Raw genomic sequence first — 417 nt, 5'->3', positions numbered from 1 at the left:
AGACAGTGGACTCCAGAGAGCAAACATGGGCCACCAGAGAGGAGACAGGGGCCACCAGAGAGGAGACAGGGGCCACCAGAGAGGAGACAGGGGCCACTAGAGAGGAGACGGGCCACTAGAGAGGAGACGGGCCACTAGAGAGGAGACAGGGGCCACTAGAGAGGAGACAGGGGTCACCAGAGGGAAGACAGGGGCCACCATGCCAGAAAGGAGAAAGGGGCCACTAGAGAGAAGACAGGGGCCACCAGAGAGGAGACAGTGGTCACCAGAGAGGAGACAGTGGTCACCAGCGAGGGGACAGGGGCCACCAGAGGGAAGACAGGGGCCACTAGAGAGGAGACAGGGGCCACTAGAGAGGAGACAGGGGCCCCCAGAGAGGAGACAGGGGCCACCAGAGGGGAGGCAGGGGCCCCCCGA

This window comes from Nanorana parkeri, unplaced genomic scaffold, assembly GCF_000935625.1.
Source record: "Nanorana parkeri isolate BGI_ZX_2015 unplaced genomic scaffold, ASM93562v1 scaffold4353, whole genome shotgun sequence".
NCBI lineage: Eukaryota > Metazoa > Chordata > Amphibia > Anura > Dicroglossidae > Nanorana > Nanorana parkeri.
This window is presented reverse-complemented; position numbering follows the sequence as displayed.